Below are 8,348 nucleotides of genomic sequence, written 5' to 3'. Positions count from 1 at the left end.
TTTCTTTTTTTTTTTATCCATTTGATAATTGGGTCTGCTACAACTTCTTCAACCGCTTGGGCCGTCTCCAAATGACAAATTTCTATTAGGCCAGCCTAAAGAGTAAAATAACATGTTAACCAAAAAAAAAAGAGTAAAATAACATCTCATATTCTCAAGATTTTTTTCATATTTATGGATATGTGCTTCAATAAGAATAATATTATGCATTGCACCTTTTTTCTATATATAATTCTATTGAAGTGGTCCCACTAATTTAAATTAGTTGGGCTTCAAATGGGTTAAAGCTGTATGCCAAAGCTGGAAATACCTTTAAAAAACGTTACTGAGGATTGCATGCTTACTCTCATGTAATGTACACTGTTAGAAAAATCTGTACCCGAATCACAAAATCATCACCTTAGTGCGATTTTGCGCTGACTCGTACCAAATATATATTCTCTTATAAAAATTGATTATTTAATGAAACTCGATCTGTTTCCACTGAAAGCTAGCTTTATGGAACAGGAGCCGACACCACTAATCCATTTTGTGCTGTGAAATTATATATACATTTTTATTATTGAATATGCCTCTATGACTTAGTGTGGTTACAAAATGCCTACTAAATCTTCAACTTCAAAATGGAATAATAATCATAAATAAATATTATTAGTCCAGAAGTTGAGTATTTTTTTTTTGTTTTGTTAAGCCTCTCATTGTCTTTTAAAGTCGTTTATGATTTTTCTCTAAAAAAATTTTAAGTACGGATAAATAATAATATTTAAAAAGGAAAAGGCCCAACAAGAACAATGGAACTTACTGCGCGGAATCAGGAGGCAAAAGAAGCGTGGTAAACGGCTTTGATGGTGGAACAATAGAACTATAACTAGGAAGGGCATGCTTAAAGGTGATCATGAGTTTGACTTTTGAATAGAGTTGCTGATGAGTGCTCAGAATTATTTTGGTTGTATATGAAAGGAAAACTCAACCTTCAAGGTATGCTTGGTTATGTAATCAAGTCTCAGTCTCAGTAAATTAAGTCATGTCAAAATAAGAGATCGATAAGTGGGTTCCACCGAAATTGGACTAGCCTGATAATTAACGAATCTTATTTTTCTTGTAGAGATGGTAATTACTAATTAAGCGGAATGGCCTCGTGATTGAGCTACCTTCTTCGAAAGTTCTTATGCAACTTTTGGAAGGAAATTAATTAAACTTTGATGCAGATCTTAGAGGAGCTTATTATTAATATTAATATAAGTGCAGCAAAAATTACATACTTATGGAAGGAAAGAATAGTTGTGTGTGGGAAACTGGAAAGAGATGGAGAATAAGGAATCAGGAAAAAATCGTTTTCATTCTTGAGAATATGAATATCACTGTCGTCTGTCCAAGTTAGAGCAGACGCCACCGTTCAAATCAAAAGACCTCACTGCTCCTTCCCCAATAATAATATCTCCCTCATCTCTTTTCTTCTTCACATCATACTTTTACAATCATTAATTAGTTAAGAATTTACTTAAAAAAATGTTTTCAATAATGAAGTCCTTATAAAAAAAAAAAAGAAAGAAAAGTGTGAAATTATTTGCTTCATGTGCTTCGGAGAGAACGCACTGCGCGCTGGGGGGTATGTAAGTAAATCTTGAGGAAGAAGCATGAACCATCTGTCGATTCATCGGACGGTGGGGAATGATTTTGTGTGATTCAATCGGACAGTGGTGGAGTGAGAGTGCAGATTATAAACGTCACCGACACGTTTCGCTATCAGATCAGTAACAATTTTGCTTTCAACATTCCCCAAAACACCCACTTCTGACTACTCTATCTGAGTAAAAGCCACGTGTCCTCCTGCTTCCTCCTTTCCGGAGCTCAACTCCGCTCTTTGTACTTCGAGCAGCCCCGCCGCACCGCCGTCGATACCCCGTCTCTCTCTCTTCTGCTCCCTCTGAAATTATTCTTTTCGTTTCTAGAGCCTCCCAAACTATTGCTTTTTAGTTTTTACTGTAAAAATAATATTCAAAAAATTATATGGTTAAAACAATAATTTGAAAGGTATAAACAATAAGTAAAATGTATGATAAAAATTAATAAACTTTTTTTTTACAAGTGGCAATCAAATTTTTATATTTAGTATGATAAAAATTATAGAAGTGTTTAAGTATACGCCAAAAAAAAAAAATTGAAGCAAAAGATTCACCTTTCCTATGTACATGAACAAATACCTTATTAATGAACATCTATCTGTAGGGCTAATTTTTTTGGATATGATTTAGGAGTGTGAGTTATGCTGGGATATGATCATTACGGGTGATTTATACTGTTATGACGGCGTTGTTTTTTGAATCTTAGGAAGAAGAAATTGGACCCACCAATTTTAAACAGAGAAGAAGTAACACAAATCGGTGGCACCGATTTGTGTGAGAGAGACGTTCAGCAGCACAAAATCGGTGACACCGATTTGTGTGAGGTGAAATATTTTACCCGAAGAGTGCAGTAATCGTCCCACCGATTACTGGCGGCAAAAAATTTTATTTTAATCCTAGGTGAACTAATCGGACGCACCGATTTGAGAGTTCACGCGGTCGGTCCCTCCGATTTGCCCGTTAATGCATACAAAAACTGGAAGGAGCTCACAGAACTCCCACTTCTTTATCGTCGGCCTCAGCTAATGTTCTTCCTCTTATCTTCTCTTCTCTGAATCTTTTCCTTCATTTTTGTAAAATAAATTTTTGTGAGGTTGAGAATAGTCAAGTACGTGTAGTGTTATGGATGATAGAGTTGTATTGAAGATTTATTATTATAGACAGATCTTATTGCAAACATATGAGGGAGACATAATAAAATCCAGTCTCGCGTAAGTGTGACTCAACAATTTAGTTGTATGGATCCGGCGGCTTTAAATGATCACACATCAACATCTGTGAACCCTACAATATCATATTTCCGTTATAAGTACCAGTATAATATAACTATATTCTCAAAAACACAATTATCGTTACATGTCCATTATAACTAATTCTAGCATAATTGCATTTCAAACATACACAGTAAATCTGTTATACAAAAATTCTTCAATCATATCATTACCTTATAACAAAATTTATTTAACCTTAACTAACTAACCAGAATAATTTCACGACTGATAAACTATTTATTCGTAAAACAACATACTAATTTTATTATTGTTATTATTATTCATAAAACAGCATATTATTATTATTATTATTATTATTATTATTATTATTATAGCACAGCATAATTTTTTAATCTAAGTTTAGTTACTACTAATTTATTGTCTAAATTTTAATGAATTAAAATTCAATTATTAATGATCATAAATAAAATAATTTATTAATTTTTTACTATTAATCATAATAAATTATTAAACTCAATTACTACTGCTAATAATAACAACAACAATATTATTCTACTCTAAGGAAGTATGTACAGATCTGATCTCATTCTCCTTCTTCTTTCATTCATTCATTAACTATAAAAAAATTCAGTTATTCTATAGAGCTTATCATACCATACCATATCATACATACATACATACATGATTAATTCTCATTTTAATTTCTATTTCTAACCACCTAATAATAAAATTATACACACATACATAAGTAATCTCTACTTAGTGCTATTACAATATATATTGCTAATCAAATTTAATATTATCATTATTATTATTATTATTAAATCAGATTATTAAAAAATAAAAATTTACATAATTTGAATCTCCAAGATAATTAACAATATGAAATTCTGGTTGATTTACTTCTTTAATTTTTGGTCTTCTTGATATTTTTTTTTGAATTGTTGTGGTCCAACAATGGTGATGCAGGAAGCAAGTGGTGGGGTTGAGTGTGTGTTGAAAAGAGAGAGACGAGAGTGAAAGAGAGTGAAAGGGATACGAGAGTGAAAGAGAGTGAAAGGAATACTACTGAATGGGGGGTTGCTCTTTTGGACGAGGGAGTCACGGGCTTGGATGAGGGAGTCACAAGTCACGGGAGGCAATTACATGCATGACCCGTGGATAGGGAACACAAATCGGTCCTACCGATTTGTGCACCATCTGCGTCCTGAAATTGGTGCCTCCGATTTGCTTCCTACCACTCGGTGCCACCGATTTCTTCTACCCAGCCGTCACAAATCCGTGAAACACCAATAACCCCCATATCGCTACTATACTCCATCAAAAGGTTCATATCAAAATTAAAAAAATTCCACATGTGACCACAACTCTTTATATCATATCAAAAACAAAAATATTATACCACATAAAAAATTAATTATTAAATTAGTGTTTATACATCATTTGTTTTATAAAAGAAAATATTTTTATTTATAAAAATAGTTAAACGGTACTTATAGATAACATAAAAAACACAAATTCTAAATCTAGAAAAAAGAAATATTTTATATATTGAACTATACATTAATAAAAGACATAATATTTGACTATAAATAATTTGAATGAGTGAAAATAGAAACAAATGAAAATCTCTTTCACTCCTAAATCTATAGAGATATACTGTAAGCTAAGCAATATGATAAAATACCTCTTTTTTTCTAATAGTTTTTTGTATATTTTTTGAATAAAAAAATATTTTTATAAACAAAAAATTTTCTTCAAAGTGTTTTTTTCCCTAAATTTGGAGAGATTAATTTGTTTCAACATACAAAAAACTATCATAATGAAAACTAAAAGCATCACAAAAAGAGAAATAAATATTATTAACAAATTATTAAAACTTAAACTCAGTAATAAAACTAGGTGAAATAAAAAAGAAAAGTAATAAAACTAGGTGAGATAGAAAAGAAAAATGAATAGAAAGGGAGAGGAAGGGAGAGGAAAAAGAAAATAAAACATGAAAAAAAGAAGAAAAAAAAGAATGTAGGTGAAAAAGAAGAGACAAAAAGATTAAAAACAAATAAAAGAAGAAACAAAAAAAAATAGTGTAAAAAAGAAAAAGAAACAATAAGAGATGATCACGGTTAATCGTGGTCTTGTGATTAGTATGGTGGTGACGACTCTCAAAAAATTATCTTTTGAATAATTTAATCTAAAATATTCACATAAAAAGTGAGGAATACTATTTACAATCATAAATAAATTATATGTTTGAAAGACAAGTAACTTATAATAATTAAATATAAATAAATACAATTCTTTGTTAGAACAATTCCATTTAATTTTATTTATCGTTTTCTTAGTATGCTAAAAGCAGATTTCACTTCAATTAGAAATAGAAAGGAGAGAAATTGAGTGCAAAAAAATAAAAAGGAAAGAAATTAAAGTGATATTTAATTTTCATGGATGTGTTTGAATAAAAAGAAAATAAGATGAAAAGATATTGAAAGATAAATAATTTATGTTTGTTTGTCTGAAAAGAAAAATAGAAAAAAATGAATTAAGTTATATAATGATAATATTACCTTTCATATTACATGGTAATGTTATTATGTATATAATTATATAAATATTTATAAATGTCATTAAATAATAACAACAAAATTTAATTATATTTATAATATAACAAGTTAGGAATATAAATTTTATATAATAATAATAATAATAATAATAATAATAATAATAATAATAATAAAATTAGAGTAATCTATTTAGATATAAATTTTATTTTTGTTTACTACTCATCCCAATACATAAACTGGAGATAATTTTAAGAAGAAGAAATATCTAAATCAATAATTATATGTACATCGTTCTAAAGAGGCTAACCAATCACATTATATCATTTGATTAATATATTATGTCTTATATTACACTTACAAATACACATCAAAGTTTTACAAGATAACACACGCTAAGTTCAGCTAAAAACAAAATTTACATATGAAACTAACAAACTTAATACTAGGACTTCATTGATCAAGTCATTACTAATAACATAGACTTCTTTAACTAACTCATTACTAATAGCATAGTTAACAATAGTTATAGTTATGAAAGTCACAAAATACAAAGACATGATGTATTATCATTATAAGCTTTAATTAAGTCATAGATATGTTACCCACAAAATATAAAGATACTAGTACCTTTCTTGATCTTAAAGTGATATTTGTTCCAGTTTCAAAAGATTAGCCACAATACTAGGACTATTGTTCCTAGAGTGCACCTGCTTCTTTCATCAATTCATATAATGTAACAAGACGTACGTCAACTGGGACACCAAAAAATTCTCTCTTAGCTCTATCTTCTCTGCATAAAAAAGCGGTAACACCTCATGCGCAAATCTGGCATCACACCTAAATTCTCTAACTCAGTCCATACGTCATTTTCAGAGTAAATTCGAGGCCTACTTTGCTCAAGAATCACAAGACCCCTTTCAACTATTCGCACTTGTTGTTTAGCAATTTGAACTTGCTCCTTAGCTACCTGCACTTGTTCTTCAGCTGTTAACACTTGCTTTTCAGCAATATTAATTGATCTCTCATAAAAAAGATTCCCATCTTTCATCATGTTAGTCAATGCTTGAATGCCTTGACTCATTCTTTCCATTTCTGATTCTAATTTATCACTCATGGTTGTTTTGCGCTTAATACCTCTTGATGATGTACCTTGAGAGCCAGTTAATTGGTTAGATAAACCAATTTTAGGACTATGACCCATTGTAAAATTAGTAGCATGAGGAGTAATTGGCTCATCATTACACTCCTCTTCCATCTTTAAGAAACTAGCATCATCATTCAAGTTAATTGTTTCTTTATGCTTCCCCCACTTTTTCACTTTTTCTTTGGCATTTTCAGCATGTTTTCCTATTGCCCTATCTGTACCATATATCTCAAACAGTTTATCATAGTGTTTGATTGGAGTACGCATCCACTTTTTCACTTTTGGTTTTGCCTAAATCAAATAGAAGAATATTTACTATGAGTGTGTCTATATGTAAATATATATTATTGAAATAATTCTTCAATATTTACTAGTGAAATTTAAAACCAAAAAAGAGAGTAAATGCATAAAGTTTACCTTAATCAATTCCTCTCAAACTTCAGCTTCAGCCTCAAACATCTTTGTGATTGGATTCCAAGTAAATCCACTAAGCCCATGAAAATGATCATAACAAACTCCAAAATGATCCTTTAAAGTCTTGAGTCTATTCTTAAGATTCTCTTTGCGGAGGTGGTTACCATAGATAGATCTCAAAAGTGAAAGTATATTGTCATATGCCATTGTAGTAAATGTGCCATCCACTCTATTTCCTTTGCGACATTCTTCAATTAAAGCATCAATGAAGATTGTATCCATTTCGTCGGTCCATCTTAGGGTATCCCGACTAGTGGCCTCACCTTGGCATGATGCTCTCTTTGCCATTAACACTTATCAATCTACAAAACAAGTGGATAGAAATAACATCCATAATCTTAAATCAAACTATTGTTAAACTATCTTATTAGTTATTCAACAAATAAAAATTCAATACACTTCATAAGTACAACATGTGACAAGTTGATTCAATAATTGCATACCAAAGTTATTAAACAGAATATAATAACACATCAAGAGGTAACATGAATTCAATAATAACAAATCAAAGTTATAATATCAACTCAGCGCACACATAATACAACTAATAACTTTATTTGCAAAATTTTTTAAATGAGTGATCAGAGCCCTAGTTGATAGTCAGCCCACATTTGAGCGGCTATTTCATCCCTTAACATGGCTCCCCACTTATAGTCTTCATCTTGTTCATGTCGAACTATTTCATCATTTTCTGGATTATTTTCTTGTAGTTCTCGGTCAACTTGAGCTATGAGATGTGGATCAGGATCTACACCCATTAGAAAATTATGTAATATGCAACAAGCTAGCACAATTTCAGTCATAGTTTTAAAGTCATAATGTGGTTAAGTGCCACTTGTGATTATTGCAAATCTTTTCTTCAAAACTCCAAATGACATTTCGATAACATTTCTCAATGAAGCATGACTAAGATTAAATAATTCCTTTTCATTTTCTGGGCCACGTCTTGCATGCTCTTTTAAGTGATACCTTACACTTCGATATGAGGTAATTAATCCATACTTCAACATAAATTCAGCATCCCCAAGATAAAATTTTTCTACAGAATCCATCATTTAAAATGATTAATCTAGTATAAACACACAAACTACTAATCTTTACCTACTAATGAGACAATATAGTTTTATGTACATGTTAACCTCATGGAAGTTTAAGATTATCATCCCTCGATAATGCATTCTTAAGAACTATTGAGTCAGGTGCTGTTCCTTCCTAACCCGTTAATACATAAGTGAACTTCATATCAAAATCACATGCAGCTAATACATTTTGTGTCGGTCAGTCTTTTCTCCCTCAAAATTTAGGTTGATCT

Source organism: Arachis duranensis, chromosome 8 (assembly GCF_000817695.3).
Source record: "Arachis duranensis cultivar V14167 chromosome 8, aradu.V14167.gnm2.J7QH, whole genome shotgun sequence".
NCBI lineage: Eukaryota > Viridiplantae > Streptophyta > Magnoliopsida > Fabales > Fabaceae > Arachis > Arachis duranensis.
Note: the sequence above shows the minus strand (reverse complement) of the source record.